This window comes from Papio anubis, chromosome 2, assembly GCF_008728515.1.
Source record: "Papio anubis isolate 15944 chromosome 2, Panubis1.0, whole genome shotgun sequence".
In the NCBI taxonomy this organism is placed as follows: domain Eukaryota; kingdom Metazoa; phylum Chordata; class Mammalia; order Primates; family Cercopithecidae; genus Papio; species Papio anubis.
Window position 1 is genome coordinate 34,074,092 of NC_044977.1, and position 18,140 is coordinate 34,092,231.

Sequence of the window (18,140 nt, forward strand, 5' to 3'; positions counted from 1 at the left end):
GTAGAAACAGTGTCCTTCAACCTTGTCACAGTTGATTCTTCTAGTATCCTTTTCTTTTTTTTCATTTACTATATTTATTGTTTATTCACACATAAAAATTGTATATATTCATGGTATAAAACATGATGTTTTGATACATGTATACATAGTGGAATGGCTAAATCAAACTAATTAAAATATGCATTACCGGCTGGGTGTGCTGGCTCACGCCTGTAATCCCAGCACTTTGGGAGGCCGAGGTGGGTGGATCACGAGGTCAGGAGATCGAGACCATCTCGGCCAACATGGTGAAACCCCGTCTCTACTAAAATACAAAACATTAGCCAGGCGTGACGGTGCACGCCTGTAGTCCCAGCTACTCAGGAGGCTGAGGCAGGGGAATCACTTAAAGGGAGGCGGAGGTTGCAGTGAGCCGAGATCGCGCCCCTGCACTCCAGCCTGACAACAGAGCAAGACTCCGTCTCAAAAAAAAAAAAAAAAAAAAAAAATTACCTCATGTATTTATAATTTTTTCACAGTGAGAACACTTCAAAACCTACTCTCAGTAATATATACTACATTCTTATTAATGATAGTCATGAGGATGTACAGTACATCTCTGGAGTTATTCCTCCTAACTGAAATTTTGTGTCCTTTGGCTGATGTCTCCTCAGCCTCTGGCAGCCACCATTCTAATCTTTGCTTCTATAAATTAAGCTTTTTTAGATTCCCCATATAAGTGAGTATTTGTTTTTCTGTGCCTGGCTTTTCTAGTACAAAAAGAGCATATTTTTTCCCCATATATCATGGATGACCTCTAGATTCATCCATGTTCTTGCAAATGACAAGACTTCCTTCTTTTTGAAGGCTGCATAGTGTTCCACTGTATACTTTTACCACATTTCTGATATTCCTGATTCCACTTCGGTCTCTCTCTCTTCATTGCTTAGTTCTTAACCTATTGTAGTGACACCCATTGATCTGGGCATGTTCTGAACATTCCCTCTGTCCTTCACTGCAAATGCTCCATTTTCTTCCACAGCCTCTAACCCTGAGGACACTGAATTACCCTAATTTTTTTCCTACACCTCAGCCTGCTATTCTGCCTTCTTCACTGGCTTCTTTTCTTCCTTCTGTTCTCTAAATGTAGACATTCCTCTAGATTCTCTCCTCAGGCTTTGTCTTCCCCAGCCCTCCCTGACCTCAACAATCACTTTTCCATGGAGAGCATCCACATTGCTATCTTTAGTTCTAGCTTTTCTACAGAGCTGCACACCCACATTCTAAATAACAGCTGGTTATTGGTTCATTTGTTCCTTTGCCCATTCATTCAGTGTTTATATAGAATCTACGAGGCACCCGGATGAATAAAACAGGGTCTCTAACTTGGAGAAGCTCACATCTCCATCAAATACTACACAGGCTTTTCTAATTCAGAAAGTTTAGAACTGAATTCATTGTCTTTCCTTTAAAATCTGTTTCTTCTCTAGATGTCCCATTTCCTGCCATTGGTATTCTCTTCAACCAGTTACGTGGGCCTACAGCTGGGGAGTCATCTTTAATTCTTCTGTTTTTTTTTTCTTCCCATATCCAATTGGCTGCCAAATCCGGTGGATTTTACTCTGATTATGATTCCTGAATCAATACCTGTTTTCTATACTAACCCCTATTTCTCCCTTTGCTAACTACCGTGAGGACATCTATGAAAGACTCCTGACTGGTTTCACTTTTTCCAGTTTTTCTTTACCTCTTATCCATCCTTCACACAAACATTACATTAATTTTTCTAAAGTGCCCTTCTAAACATATCACTTCTTTGCTTACAGTCCTCCTTGCTTATTGGATTAAATTCAAACTTCTCAGTTTGGTATTCAAAGCTGCTACAGTGTAGCCCAATCCAGTTTCTTACTCTTATCTCTACACTCCATTCTACACTCCAGTAGTCCTACTCTTCCCCACCATGTTCATAGTATTTCTTCCCTTCTTTTAAGGTCTACATGTAGCTTCTTCAAGGGCCATCCAAATGCCACCTCACTTATGAAGCATTTCACAAAGGAGATTGCCTTTCTTAAATATTATGAGCACATTCTGTACTACTCCCTTTGCATATTCTACCAATTCGAATGGTTATTTGTGTAATTTGTCTTCCCTCTTCATAAGCTCTTTGAAAGCTGAGGCAATTTTTACTCCGAGTACCCTATAGTGGGCCATGATTTCTTGCATGTTAAGTTTGCACTAGGGCTGATAATCTGCTGAAACGAATTTAAAAAGAATAAACACTCTTGCCTTGAGTCATAGAAATGGGAACTAAATTGAAAAGACCTCAAAACTCATCTACTTCAACCCCCTCATTTTTCAGATGAAGAGATTAAGGGAACTGACTTGCTCAAGGTCACATCCTTGTTAGTGGCTGAGCAAGGATAACAGACATAAAAGGCCACAGACTAATATTTATCAGTGCTTACGTGGCACCAATAGGCCCAGCAGATCATCAATAATGACAAGACCAGAGAGAGGGAGGTTGGGGTGTGTAACCTGCAAAAATACATTGTGTTCCAAAAAATAACAAACTTGCTTCATTTATTTGCTTCAACAAACCGAACTAATAAATAACTTTTATAGTGAAATAATGTCTAAAAAATGATGGTGGATTTAAAAAACAAGGAAGCAAACTTTTCTAACATTACCAGCAGAAATAATAATGACAATACAGTCAACACCACTGGGGAGGAGGTGTGGATGGTTAATGGATACAAAAAATAGAAAGAATGCATACGACCTACTATTTGATAGCACAACAGAGTGACTATAGTCAATAATAACTTAATCGTACATTTTTAAATGACTACCAGAGGGTAATTGGATTGTTTGTAACACAAAAGACAAATGCTTAAGAGGATGGATACCCCATTCTCCATGATGTGATTAGTTCACATGCGTGCCTCTATCAAAACATCTGATGTACCCCGGAAGTATATACACCTACTATGTACCCACAAAAACAAAAAACAAATAAAATGTTAAAAATACCACTGGGGTGATAAACTCAGGCTGAAAATAAGAATAAAGACATTTCTCACGCTTTGGAAAAGCTGTGGGTTCAGCTGGAGTTCTTGGTGAAAACATGCAGTCATTCTATGGTTAAATTCATTACTTTACAGAAACAAACTATCGGCAATCTGCTGTTATGCCACGGTAACACTTCTTTTTCCACCTACCTTAGCCTAGTACTCATTCTCCAGGTTTGTTTAAATGTTTACTTGTTTTTCCTTATATTACTACTTTACTTATAGAAATGCATAGACAATTGCCTCCGAGTCTGTTCAAATTTTCTTGCCTTATTCTCTTGCAGTAGAAGACACATTAGTTGTTTCTCTTCTCTATCCTTATCCTCAAACAGAATCATTTTCTCTCACCCAAAGATGAAAAGCCCAACAAAACATGCTGTGGGGATAATAGTGTTTACCTAGGTGAGGAAAACAGACTTTTCCAGGGAATCTCAGTAATTATTACTTGGCCAGAAAAGCTCAGCTCTTAAATGTTAGCTCCAATACTACAAGACTTCATCTGCATCTCCCAGGTGAGCGCTTGACTCACTGTTACTCACCAGAGGAAAACCTTGGTAGTATTAATCAAACTCTTTTTGGCCAGTATGGTGGAGCCATGCTATGCATTGAGACATCCATTAAACAGCATCACCCCAGCAGCCACACAAACAGCAAAATGGGCTCAAGAGCTCTTCATTGTTCTTTCTAACCCGTCATAAGGCTGGACAGATTATCGACACTTCACCAGATAGAACTTCCTTCTACTTTTGCCCCCTGGCAACTACATTAAAATGATAAAGGAAATCACTCATCAATAGTACATTGCAGTGAAAAATTATCTGGCAAATTTACAAATCCTTTGTGTAATTACATAAATGTACATTTTAAATATATCTAACATTTGATTTAAATTGTGCATTTTATAATTAATACAACCATAATATGTCTGTCCTTTAATTAAATCCTTCTTTCTCAGCCCCACATCCTGCTGCTATAATCTTACTTTCATTTTTTGGCAAATTGTCACCTAGCTCCCTCTTTTTTCCCCTTTTGCCTTAGTACACACCTGAGTGTCTATTAATCAGAACCACTGCATAGTGTGTCATGTTTCATTGCTTAAAAGGTGGTTACACTCTAAAAAAGACTCAGTGAGAATGACTTCATGGGGTTTCACATTTATTCTCTTTTAATGACTTTCACATCCAGTGCACTTGGTTTTTAAGTCAAAAGATAATTCTGAGGGGCTGCTGATGCCACAAATTCTCCCTAGAACCTGAAAATCCAGCTGTTGTCTCTGCTTCTTACATCATCACTGTAATAAAGAATCTGCTCTTGGAACCCAGCTGGCAAGTTTCCTGATGGTGTCAGAGGCGAACAGACAGTAGGTCACTTCTCTTCAGCCCGTTTCATTGTTGACGTTTCTGCAGATCTGTCTTGAAAGCCCTTAGAGAGCAGAGCTGTTATGAAATACACTGCCACATATCACTGTAAGGAACTTTCTGCAGATGTCAACTTTGAGTATGGCCTGTCCCATTCCTAGGAAATCACACCAAATCATTCTAAAATTATAGATGGGAAGTTCATGATTAAAGTTTACAAGAAAGGTAATAGTAACAATAACAACTAGCATTTATTGGATGTCTACATTTTATTAGGGACTACACCAGGCATTGTTATAAATGAGTATGTTCTTGTTTAAGCCTCATAGCAATGCTATGGTGTATGTTTTAGTATACCCATTTTACAGATAAGAAAAAGTGAGATTTAATGAGTTTATGTAACAGGTCCAAGTTTAAAAAGCTACTGGATGGTGAGACCAGAATCCAAACCCAGATCTCTCTCGGATTCTAAATCTGTGCTCTTCTCACTATATAACAACTGTTCCAATGCAGCTTGGACACGGGACACATTGCTAGTTCCCACTGTGATCACAGCACAAGGAAGATGCTTATTTTCATGATGGTTCAGAGCCACTGGAAATATCTGGGAGCACAGACTCCAGGAGAAGGAAATATTTCAGAAAACTATCAATAAGTATAGTCCCTTCCCCGCCCCCCCTTTCTAACTGAAGATGAGAATGTCTTCTATCAGTCTTCTCAAACACTAATGAACAAATGAATCACCCAGGACTTCTGATTCAGCATATCTGGGGTGGAGCTTGCGATCCTGCATTTCTGACAAACTCCCAGGTGATGCTGATGCTACTGGCCTGGGACCGCAGGTCTTTGGCCTGACACTCCGCTTTCTCCTAGGGTTGTTTTTGAAGGAGCAGTTCAAGCCAAATAACTTGGCTAACAGTTCACACAGCCAGCTGACTGGCTTCTGATTCTGGGCCAGTTTGTCAGGTCATCAGGCATTACACAGAATTCAAGGAGTTTCTAGCATAGAGCACATTGTCAAAAAATTGTTTTTAGATCCCCAAGGGGTTTCCTCTCTCTCTGGAACTTCAAAACGATAATGTCTCTAACATGCAAAGTTCCTATTTTTTTACATTATTGTTATTTTTAACAATAATTATCTGGTAATAATTCAAATAACACCTTCCCTCTGAGAAATTCAATGAGCTTTACTAACCTTAATTGTCTAACAGCAATTCCCAGGTGAAGATAAAGCTGTCTCAAATATCATAGTAAATTTAAAATTGTTCCACTTCCCTCGTTTCTTTGCCCCAAATGTAGTGGTGAGTTAGTGGGGATGGGTTACTAACTGGCAAAGGCCCACTATCATAATTTGAGGCACAGCAAATTTCATAAAAAGGATACATCTAAGAAATAATTAGCAGAGAGGTCACTGTGGGGGATACAATGTTAGAAAAAAAAGGAAGAGTTATAAAGTGTAAGATAAGAAAAGAGAAAGTGAAATCAGGACTAGCTGATGACCTCAGATGGGACATTTAACCTCTAGGTGGCTCAGCTTTTCTATCTGTAAAAAGAGGAGGTTGGTTTTATGATTTTTAAGGTCCCTTAAAACTCTAACAGTCCCCTGAGAAGCAAGATGTGGGAATTAAGTAGCTCATCAACCTGTTAAACCATTACACCTGTTAAGGAAGTCTATTTGACTTTTAACTTTTTACCTAATTACCTGAAACAAATTCCCAAGTCTACATCACCAATCCCACCTCTCTGGAAACTCGTGAGAAAACCATTTAATGAATAAGGCACCAAAGACATCATGGCCAGATAAACTAATCAGGAACACCATCTTCAGCTTACTGATGCTGTGATAACTATTTTACTTTTTAGATTTTAGTTCCTTAATTAATCACTAGTTAATACCCATGTCCATAAGAAATACCTCTGATGGCTTGAAGACCCCTGGGATAGCCCTGCCAACACAACATGGAATCACAATCCCACTGTTTGTCACATTAAATCTATGTTAATTTTCTCCATAGAGAAAATAAGTTAATATAAGTTGCACATCCCATGCCATGAGCCTTAGCATTATCAGATACAGTTGATTCTTGTTTAAAATACGAGATCTTCTGGATCACAGTACATGTACATACACACACACACACACACACAAAAAAAAAAATCATGAATTTCTGGTTTTAATGAATCTGGCCTGGTGATGGGAACCCCTCTATTATGTCACTGGATGCTGGAACCTTCTTGTCCAGAAAGCCTGCCACAGGTCATGTCAATAAGATCATTTTAAACTCTGTAATAAGAATTCTAACATGAGCATGATTTATGACACAGTATTTTATTTGGTATTATCAGGTTTCCTATACCTTACCTCTTGCAGTAAGTATGTGTTCTGGATTAACCATTATAGTTTGTGGTAAATGGAAAAAAGGTACAGAGAAACATCACAGTGGCATTACTCCAGATAACACACTCTGTCACTGTTCCCAAAGTGAACATCTTTCCCTTTTCCTGCTCCCATCACTTCAATAGTAACTTTGGCTATTATTGACTAAATACTTACTGTGTGGCAGGCATTGTGCCTTTTCACAGATAACTTTATTTTCTTACAATTACTCTTTGAAGTTGGGGATTATATTCCTATTTTATAGACGAAGGAGGTGAAACTGATACTTAGGAAAGGTACAGTTATTGGCCATCAGTCATGAAGGCAGAGGGTAGCAAAGTTGAGTTAAGGGCCAGGTTCTAGCCACATGTTCTAGAGCTTAACCTACACTGGGCTCACAATCACCAAACCACGGATCTGCCTTCGCTCCACTCCTCTTCATTTGTGGTCCTCACCATTGGCTTAGGCTAGGTTCTTCTTCATGGCCCTCTCATGCCTTCTTGAATGTTTTTTGAAATTTCTCAAAACCTTCTACACTTGATTTATGTTTTCCCTCCCTATGTTAATACTTTAATCCAAAAACTCATTACCACTTCTTTTCAACAGACTTAACCACCCCTTTTCTTAGCTCTCATACTCCTCCTAAATTATTCTTTTGAAGCCTCACATTTGACGTCAAATGTTCCACATCCAGCTAGTGAACTCACTTTCCCAGAAGCCCAAGGAACCTACGTTTTCAGCTGGTCATGTTTAGTAGGCCCCAGGTGGCCCTATCAGATGTATTTGTCCAATTTGATCTGGACAAACTGGCCCCATGATCAACCATTTCAACACTGCCCTCAGTAACCCTGCAGATATCCTTTCTTCTCTAACCTTCTATGTGCAGTGCCTCCTTTTACATTCATCAACCATGAATCCATATCATCCCATTCTCAGAACAAAAGGCTACATATGCATGCCACCTGGATCTATGCTTCTGCCCACTGTTTCCAGGTACAACCTATGGCAGTTTTTCTTAGTTTGTTCTACTTTTATGAAGTCCCATTCTCCATTCTCTTTTTCAGTTGATGAGCTAGCATCCTACTTTAATAAAAGGATCTACGGCATGCAGCGTAGTAAGTGTATTAGCTCTCATCTCCTTTAATATCTCTGAATTTTCATTATTTTATTTCCTCAGGATATATCTTTTCCCATGTTCCCTTCATATCTTGAAGATTATTCCTTCTACTTCTGTTTATCTTCCTTTGGTTTCAATCAAGGATACTTTCTCTGTAGCTGATAGCATATCCATTTCTAACAGTACTAGATTAATCATCACAACATAGTTTTTTTGGTCCTGCATTCAACTCCTGTCCTTCAAAAATATTTTCAGATGGTATATCTTAAAGTGTGCTTCATACTGGAACTTCAAGATGCATCTCAAACAAAGTTCCTTGATCAAATAAGTTTAGGAAACACTGAATCCTATATATTCTATTTTCAAACTCGCAAGTGTACATAGCATATTAAAGGTGCTGGAAGCCTAATCTTTGTCCAGGCTTACTGTGTTACAGACTGCCCCATCCCCCTTTTTAATGGAACACTTACTTAACCTCAGAATATGCTTAGGGAAAAGATGTTTTAAGGGATTTTCCCTGGTTCCAAACTCTTAAGCCTGGGCTCGGAAATTCACTGACTCCCTATCAAATGAGTCCTCTCAGATTTCCTTTCCATCAATACTCCACATGGTCTGAATTAGTTAACTTATAGGGTGTCAGAAAGACTAAGCACATTTGTATCTCTGAGCTACTGTAGATACCAGTTTGACTGCTTGGAATACCTTTATCACCTTTCAAAAAATTATACAGGACTTTCTTCTCCTTCAAGGTCCAAATATAAAAATATATCCTTTATGAAATTTTCCCTTGTGAAGACTGCCTCAGCCCATAATGTTTTCTGCCACTTTTTAAGTACTTCAATAAATGGTTGTGGTTTACTGACTGTCTGCTATATTATTAGCGAGGGTGTAAATCCTCTTGGGCAGGAACCTTGCTTTATACACTACAGAGACCTCAGCATATACTGTAGTTTTGAGCATAGTAGGATGTTATAACCATGTTATCGGTTAACATAAACAGAAATAGATGGCATTAAGGCATGATGGTTTAAAACACAATTTCTGTAGCTATTGGGATAGTTTAAGATGCTAACAGCCCAGGCGAAATGTTCCATCACAATATTGGGAAGAAACACCACCCGCCATCACTGCCATTGCCCTGCAGATGATACCATGTGTATCTAAGGATTTGGATAGAGGCTAGATATAGAAGAGCAAAGACAGCTCTGTTCTTAGGTGAAAGTAAGAATTTGCATTAGTTAACACCAAACGGGGATAAGGTTAAAATAATCTAGGAATATCAAGAGATCCATGAAAGGAATCACTGGAACATGCCAATGGTAGAATTACCATTCATAATCATTAAATCCTGGTAACTTGATGAAAAGAAAAAGGATATTTTCCTACATAAGAAAGTCAGGGTAAGTACTGTCTAAGGTTCCACTGTGTACTGTTGTGCCTGGTATACAGAATGTGTAGCAACTATTTACAGAATCTGCTGCTGCCTTCTAGTCACATTCCAAATTCTATCTCTTTGAATCAGTCTGGAGACACATTACATTGGTGAATTCAAGGCAGCTTGGCAACGACTGGCACAACATAAAACCCTAAACAATGAATTCCATGTTTCCCATAAAGCTCTTTTATTGACACAACACACAACAGCACAGAGCAGGTTGTCTCAGGCTAGTGTGTAATAACTAGATGTTAAGGGGCTCTGAGTTTTTCAGATTAGATGTTATCTGAAGTTGGGACTTAGCAGGTTTCCTAATAGTGAATTTTTAGTGGGTCTAGGACTAGAAATTTGGTCTCTTGATGCTTAGTTGGGGAGTTTTATTATGTGAGAGAAAAAAGTATAGCTTTCTTTCTTAAAACTGCAGGAACGAATGACTTCCATATTTTAGCAGAAGAAAAAATGCAATTTATTGGAGTATAACCTGTGGAATATTTTGCTACCTTCCTGGATATAAAGCGGCATACAAACAAAAAATTTAATAAAAAACTATTTTATAAATAAGAATGTTTACTTATGTTTATCTTAAAATAGATATAGATTGCATTGTGTAACATGTGAAATAGGATAATGGTAAAATTTCATAAACAGAAAATTCTGTGTCAGTCTTTAGTTAAAATTCATAACAGTGTATCAGAGTGTTGATTATTAGCAGTAATCAATAAGTATTTTTAAATTGGAATTTTTATTATTATTATTATTTATTTTTTTTTTTGAGACGGAGTCTCGCTCTGTCACCCAGGCTGGAGTGCTGTGGCCGGATCTCAGCTCACTGCAAGCTCCGCCTCCCGGGTTCCCGCCATTCTCCGGCCTCAGCCTCCCGAGTAGCCGCGACTACAGGCGCCGGCCACCACGCCCGGCTAGTTTTTTTTTTGTATTTTTTAGTAGAGACGGGGTTTCACCGTGTTAGTCAGGATGGTCTCGATCTCCTGACCTCGTGATCCGCCCGTCTCGGCCTCCCAAAGTGCTGGGATTACAGGCTTGAGCCACCGCGCCCGGCTAAATTGGAATTTTTATTGCAGGAGATTATTGGGTGGGTGAAGCTACATGGCCTACATGTTTTCCTGTCATGTCAATACTTAAGAATTGTCTTTCTGGGCAATTTACACATTTGAGAGTGAAAATGAAGGGTGGCCTGCCTACTGGGTGTGTAACAGGTCACTGGGGTAAGACTGCTGTTTTCAGAGAGCCATGGGCAGTTTCTTGGTTTCTGCAATAAAGTATCTGAGTTTCTTCTTTTTGTAGTAAAAATAAATAGTTTACTTTTATGTTCTAGGTGAAGTCTGAGATCTCTGGATCTCTTTGCTGGATTTCACTCTTGGTGGGGGCAGGGAGATACTATTGGCAATGCTTTATATATATTGACTTAGACATGTTAAAGATTATGTGGTACTATCATGAACACTCTAAAAATGACTTCTCCCTATCATGAGTTGCATAGATGAGGAGATTGAGGTGGATGGGGTGAAGAAGAAGGAAAAGGCAGTTTAAGCTGGCTAGCTAATGAGTAGTAGAACTTAATCTAAAACCAAGGTTTTCAGCAGAAAATGCTTTTTTCCCCTCCAAAATGCCATGGTTGCCAACAAGTTTTGTAGCAAATCGGGGGTAGAGCACTAGATGGAGAATCAGAAGATCTACCTTGTCCTCCTGGATCTGGTAAGAACTAGCCGTGTGACCACGGTCAAGTCACTAACTTTTGTGAATCTTAATGTTCTCACTTATAAAGTCATGAGCAAGGAATCAATGAATGGCATGATACTTGTAAGCTATAAAATCTCTCTCTTGCAAAATGGTATTGACAATAACGTATGCTTTGCCTATCTTATAAAGTTGTGAGGCTAAAATAAGCGGATCCATGTGGAAGTGCTTTGTATAGTGTGGAGTATTGAATCAATGTCGTCTGGAAGATTTAGGAAAGGGTCCCGAATGTGTGTGGGAACTGACAGCCAGTCCACTTCCATTCAGGTTTTAGGAGAAGCTATAATAAAGCACTGGCAGCAGCTCAAATCCCACTCCATTCTCTTCTCTCCCAGCACGCTGCAGAGAATCACTTGAGGAAAGTTACTTGAGTGGGTGAGCCAAATGCTCAAGTTCCAACCTTTCTGAGTAGAAGCCACAGTGAGTTCTGAGCCATAGCACAGGTGACAACCACTGTTCCTCCAGGTGTGTCTGAAACACTGGGGGACCCTAGGGAAGGAGGTCAGACGTCACTGCTCCTGAGGACCCATTTTCTCCTGTACACAGCTCCAGCCCACATGATTTCACCTGGCAGCCCCAAGAGACAAAAAAAGATCCAGAATTAGCAGGAGCCTCCTCTCCCGATAACCTAAGTGCTCTGATTGAAAGGCAGAGGGTATCAGGAGAATGGCTGTACCGAGTCGGCATTGATTTCTCCAGCCTTTGTCTGTGTCTGGTTTCTGTCTCGTTTGGAGGTGGTTACTGTTACTACAAGCAGCATGAATCATGTCTCTGTTAAAAAACAGAGCTTCAATTGTCTTACATAACCCCTGGTAACTGAACGTCTAATAATAGCAAGCCATTTCCAGGTAGGGAATCAGTCTACCTCCCAGACACACACACACACACACACACACACACACACACACACACACACACTACTCCCAGTGCTTCACAGCAGAGAGACAGACAGGGAGGAGACAGAAGGAGAAAGGGGACAGCACAATTGAATTTTTTGTATTTTAAAATATATTGAATAATCATGCATCATGGGATCTGATAACCAATATATTTAACTCAGCTAGTTTAATAAACTGTAGAAAACAAGAATTCTTCTTTAAAGTATTTGAAACAGCAAAATATCCCAAACCACACCAGACAGACACCTTCTCTAACACACTTATACTGCATAAAAATCCCAAGCCCTACAAACAGAGTGGGGTGAAAATTTCACTGGATTGTCTACTAGCTTGCATCAACTAGCCTCAATTTTCAAAGGATTTTTTTTTTCCTCTCTTTTTTGTTTGACCAGAGAATGATATTACAAAGGTTCTTGGCTGCAATCATTGCATAAAATTCCAGAGAGTGAAAAGCAACTGAAAACATGGCTGCAATGTTCCACCATGCAGACTATGTAATGTCAGGCACTGTTGCCCGAGCCACTTTCTTTGATGGAGATGACTTTCCATCTGAGGACTTACATTTTTCCCATGAGTACACTCTCTGGCTTGTAATACACGATGAGGTCTTTTTATACCTGGTCCCCACTCAGCTACCCACTAAGGTGACTACTGAAAAAAAATATAATAGGAGAGGCTGAAAAATGACTTTTGAAAAATCATAAAGGTAGGTTTTTCTTTAAACTACCAATTTGAGAAAAATTTGAGAAGAAATTTGAGAAACTACCAATTTGAGAAAAAATATAGATGCTGGATAGTAAGTTTAAAAGTTTGTGAGGAAAAATAATATAAGTGTATAACATATATACGTCCATTTCCTCACTGCTTCACCTGGCCCATCCTAGGAAAAATCACTTAAAGGCTGTATGTTTTGAGTGTGCATTCTCAGAGCGAAGTAGCTGTACATGGCATGTAAATTGGACTGGGGAAGGACTTCACAGAAAATTACAGATGGCGATTACATCCTGCCAGTCATTTGGTCTAGAACCAGAGAAGAAAAACTTTCTTTTCTGTTTTGATCATTCAGTAACATGAAACAGTGGACTAGACTAGTTCAAACCAAAGAATGTCTTAGGGCACACCCACTTTGAGGACCAGCACCTGGCTATTCTACATGCTCTTCAATTGTTTAAGCATATAAAAAGGAATGATGAGATGTTACATGTCAAAACGGCTGTGCTTCCTCCAAACAGGATTTGCTTGGCTTCTTTGCTTTTGGTGTACTCTCCAAATCCATAAACAAAGGAGAATTGAATTGAAGAAGCAAATAGGAGAAAGAAAAAGACTAAAAAGGAAAAGAGAGAGGAAGAGGAAGGAAAAATACTGATTTCCCATTATTCCTATCTGCAAATCTGGCTGGATTTGATAACAAAACTCCTACTACTGTTCTCTAATGGTCTTTGCTGCATGCCATATGGACATAGCTTCTAAAAGGGATGAATTCTAGGTTTTCCTCACAAATATACAAACACACAACAGCAGGGATCTTGATGACTAAATCACCCTAACTCACGACGACGATCACAGAGGTGGAACATGGCTGTGGGGACTAGATTTTTCTGCTTATTTCATGTGCTTTGTGAATTAAATTGTTCTTAGAGTTGGAAAACTGGTGAACTAAATGTTTTAATAAAAACAGCCATGAGACACAACAGTTTTCTTCACAAAGGCTTTTCCCCCTAGCTACTGTGAACATATTGCTGAATGGTTCGGACTTCTGGAAGAGCAGGAGGTTTGCCTCTTTGCCTCAAAACCCAGGCTTATTCTATGCATCTGGGAGATGATTATACTCACCTGAAATCTCAGAGCACTATGTCAGACAGTTCCTTCACAGTGGTGTTTAGCACCTCAGCAAGGACTTGGTGGGCCAAACACATTTAAAATGTAAAAGTGGAAGATTATATTATTTTGCATTGTAACATTGAGAGTATTTCTGGATTGTAGCTGACATGTAGATCATCATAACCATATGTGGCACAATGAACCACACAGCATTGCATCAGAAGCTTGTAGTTAATATTTTCAAATGATTCATTTTTTTTTTTGAAATTAAGAAATGGTGGATGCTTTTTTCGACCCCTTTAGACAACCACTTATTGACTTGTCTATTGTCAGTGAGGGACTCTCTCTTCACAGAAGGGAGCTGGGCTATGCCAGAGTGCCAGAGTCTCACCATGTTCTTTCTCCTCTAACACTGAACAAAATATCAGTAAAACACCAAGTACAGCTGGTTTTGAACCTAATAAGAAATCAGTGTGTAGAAATGGGCCACATTGGTAATAGTTGGAACTGGTGATATCGATGGCAGTGGGAATAACTGGCATAGCAGTTTAGGAACGTCTCAGGGACTCAGAGTGGGTAAATGAGTAAATCTGCTCTCACCTATTTATATGCTCCAACAAATATCTGGAACTCTAGAAACTTCAAGAGTCTCATATGATCAGGCCACGTTTATAGGTATTACAGGATTCATATAAAATAAGGAGGCATACATGTTGATCTAGTGAGCTTCTCCATAGTTGTACAACACTCAGGATATGTCTGAGAACACATTTTAATTTTTAGAATCAGCTATAGAATCTGGCAGTTATTAAAAAGTAAAGTTCACTTCAAAAAAATTGAGAAGCCAGTTGATAATCAAGATATACAAAGCAACATTGGTGGGATAAGTCAAATAATTCTCTAAAATGATTACGGTGAAACTGAAGAAGGGCATGTATCTATCATATGTGGGTCCCCAGGCATGTTTGTAATCTGTTGTGTGATCTTGGGCAAGTCATGAAACTTCTCCTGAGTCTCATTTTTCTTATATATAATGTGGGAGTGTTGGATTAGATGGTTTTTAAGATTCTTTCCAGTAATAATATTTGATGATTCTAAAGTAAGAAGAGATGAAAGAACAATTCCTCTTTCCTCTTGCTTTGGTAAATACTTGCTTTCTCTTGCTCTGTGCCGATGCAGTTTGCAGTATTAGGTTTCTGGACTCAAGAAGTCAAATAGTAAATACTGAAGCTATTTTTCCTTGTACACGTGGAAAAATCATAGGGGAATAATCCTTCCTTTCTTTGTATATCAATGTCTCTTCTCAAATCAGACTTATGCCTAAGGTAATCACGATCATTCTGGTGCTAATAAAGATTTTTCTTCATCCTTCCCACAAGGCCCTCACCCATGCTCATGAAAGCTTATGTGATTGGGTTATTTCTATATTTATGTCCTGGCTATTTTTTCTCTTCCAACTTGTTTATGAAGTCCCTGGTAAGCATAAAGCTGCAAAAACAAAAACAAACAAATAAAACAAAACAGCTCTGTTTGAATAATTTACTTCAGTTGAAGCACTATAAGAAAACATCCTAATGCTGAGGGGAAGAAAACAGGTTTTAAAAATACCCTGGTATCTTAGAAAAGACTAAATAAAATCTTATATCAATGATAGTTTCACGTTATTGCTTTTCATTTTCAAAGACAATGCTACATATTGGCTTTATAGTCTGGTGTACAGACATGGCTACTTTTTCCCATAGCTCTCAGGTCAGTGCATCCTCAAAGCCAAGAAGGCCCAGAGCCTGCCGAGCTAGCTTTACATAAACAAAGGAGCTACACAGAAAACCCAATACCCGGAGCTTATATCATATCCTGACTAGGCACTCTGGTTACCCATGACTCGCTCTTTTCCATCTGTGCCCTGATTCTTTGCTGGTTTAATTCCCTTCACCTAGAATGCCCTCAGTTTGCCTCCCTTTACTGCTCAGAATTCCCTCTGGACACAACTCACAAGTAGCAGAAGCCCCATTTCCAAGAAGCAACTTAGTTTGACCCAGCGATAATTTTCATGGACAGCAAGTGAAAATTAGTCCTTGTGATAACTGGAGTCACTGAGATCACATATCTAGGAAGCACTCAGAGAATACCAGAGAAAAGACTGTCAAGGGTTGCAGTGTCCTCATAGGAGGAAAAAAAATCCTAGCTTTAAGAACAAGCCCAATATAGAAGCTGTGGTATGTAAGAGAAAAGTTGTAGCCATGTACAGGAGGAATTGTGGGAATTGTGTTAAAACAGTCTGACTTCTTTTTTTTTTTTTTTTTTTTTTCCAATAAAGGAGAAGAGATCCTGTTTCTTAAAAGAAGTTTAGTCACTGGATATAGCAACATACAGTATCATAAAGTTTAACTGCATTAATTATGAAGCTAAAATGTCTAAATTTTAGTACAGAGAACATGGGGCATAGATAAATAGGCAAAGACATAGGAATGTGTATACAATTTGAGTTTCACTTCCTCTAAATCTCTCAGTTAGAGGATCCCTCTCAGTCTGATGGTTCTATCATCGACAGCCTCACAAACTCTGACAACACCTGGCTGGGTTTAAGGGATGGGCCATGATGTCTCTTGAGAGTAAAAGATGGAGTGAAACTCAGAAATGCTGAATGCTTTTATATATGTATACAATTTTATTTACGTGTATATTTATATATCAATATATACAAACATATATATTTGTATGATGTTTGGCAACCTCGCTCATGGTATTCCTGTGAAGTAGGCATGTGGTAAACATAATTAGCCCATTAAACAGATGGTAGGGCTCTGGCATATCTCACCATATTCTAAAATGGTGGAGCTGTAAGCAGGGACTAAAGAGAGTGCAGTTTGATACATGGCTAACTGCAAATCTCTGTGAATTGCTACTTTCCTAAAGACAATCTGGGTAGGCTGCATTTGGCTGAGAACTGGGGATAGTTTAGGAAGCTTTAAAAATATACAAAGGGACAACTTTTCACATTCATTCAGATATAGTATCTTCATTTTTACTTACTAGAGGCATTTTTTTTTAAAAAACAGCTTTTTATCTTAACTCATCTGTGTTCCAAGCAAACTTCCAAATTGCTGAGCAGATTAAAAAAAAAAAAAATCCTACATGCCAAGTAGAAACACTGGGTAAATGTTATTTTTTAAAATTGTCTTAACAAAGTGCACTCTTGGAAAGGATAAAGTTGAAAAGACGTTTGGTACTGTAAACACTTAGCTGTCATTGTAGCACAGTGACCAAATATGTCCAAAAGCAGATGTAATGAACTTTTATCTGACTGAGTTATATGACCATGGCATTGCCACTCTATAGTAGAGCAGGCTTCAGAGATCCTGTTATTAAATATTCTAGCCTATTGCTTTATCATTTGAAGTAGGATCTAGCAGAAGTGAAAGAGTTACTGAAATTAAGACTTGAATTTACAAGTGTATTTGAACTGGCTTCAGGAAGACATGAAACATCAATACATCTGGAGAATAGAACTTGCAATTGACTGTTCTTTACCATCTGGTCTCAAGAACATTTTCTGCTTGGAAGTTGCATAAGCAATGAAAAAACACACAAACAACTTCCTGTACCATGTTTTTGGTCACTTATAATGACGCATTACAAAGTAAACCAGCTAAATATGAGCAACTGCGCCTTACTCCAGATGACAACATACATTATATAACTAAGATCAATGAAAAAGAACATCTTTATTTTAAGAGACCTGGACTCAAAATACTCAAGAACAAACATCTTTCCTTCTAAGGTGTTCGTACTGAGTAGTTTTGGCTAGACAGGTTTTTAGAGTCAGTACTACAAAACAATCCCTACATTTTTTCAGACTGAAAAAGGATTAAAAAAAAGCAAGCTATATTGAGGAATAAAATGTTCCATATATTTTAAAATGTTTTTTAATGACATAAACTTGCCTCTTTAAGCAACAAAATATATTCTAAACATGTTTTTCATAGAAAACTTTTATATATCTTTGTTTTCTTAAACACGGTAAGTTGATACAATTTATTTTTTTTCTATGATACAGGGTCATCCTTGTGAATATTCATTGTTCCTGTTTTTCAGTAATACACTTTTCTTACTTGTGGTGAGAACCAGCCTCGTCCCTTGGCTCAGCCTAACGGCCACAGACTGAGCTATAGCCTACTATCCACTGCCATAGCTGACTGGTGTCACTGTTCCAGTTTTTCAGACCCATCTCCTCTAAATCCTCTATGCTAAACGTATTTTCTAATGTGCTTTGGATTAGAAAATCAAATAAATAAGAGCTATAGAGACAATACTGCTTGAATGCAGGGTTT

The 18,140-nt window shown here is 38.5% G+C and overlaps 1 protein-coding gene across 41 annotated transcripts in view; it reads right to left on the reverse strand.

Moving 5' to 3' along the window:
* The window catches only part of ZBTB20 (zinc finger and BTB domain containing 20), an 816,756-nt gene that overhangs the window by 59,765 nt on the left and 738,851 nt on the right, over nucleotides 1–18,140 (reverse strand). The window lies entirely within an intron of this gene.